Source organism: Mus caroli, chromosome 1 (genome assembly GCF_900094665.2).
Source record: "Mus caroli chromosome 1, CAROLI_EIJ_v1.1, whole genome shotgun sequence".
NCBI classification, from domain to species: Eukaryota; Metazoa; Chordata; class Mammalia; order Rodentia; family Muridae; genus Mus; species Mus caroli.
The window spans coordinates 157,003,089-157,003,687 of record NC_034570.1 but is presented as its reverse complement, the minus strand read 5'-3'; positions in this window follow the sequence as shown (position 1 = coordinate 157,003,687).

The following is a 599-nucleotide window of genomic DNA, read 5'->3' as shown; positions in this document are numbered from 1 at the left end:
CTAACTATGGAAGTGAAAGATGTGTATGATAAGAACTTCAAGTCTCTGAAGAAAGAAATTAAAGAAGATCTCAGAAGATGGAAAGATATCCCATGCTCATGTATTGGCAGGATCAATACAGTAACAATGGCTATCTTGCCAAAAGCAATCTACAGATTCAATGGAATCCCCATCGAAATTCCAACTCAATTCTTCAACGAATTAGAAAGGGCAATCTGCAAATTCATCTGTAATAACAAAAAACCTAGGATAGGAAAAACTCTTCTCAAGGATAAAAGAACCTCTTGTGGAATCACCATGCCTGACCTAAAGCTTTACTACAGAGCAATTGTGATAAAAACTGCATGGTACTGGTATAGTACATACAAGTAGACCAATGGAATAGAATTGAAGATCCAGAAATGAACCCACCCACCTATGGTCACTTGATCTTTGACAAGGGAGCTAAAACCATCCAGTTGGAAAAAAGACAGCATTTTCAACAAATGGTGCTGGCACAACTGGAGGTTATCATGTAGAAGAATGCGAATTGATCCATTCCTATCTCCTTGTACTAAGTTCAAATCTGAGTGAATCAAGGAACTCCACATAAAACCAGA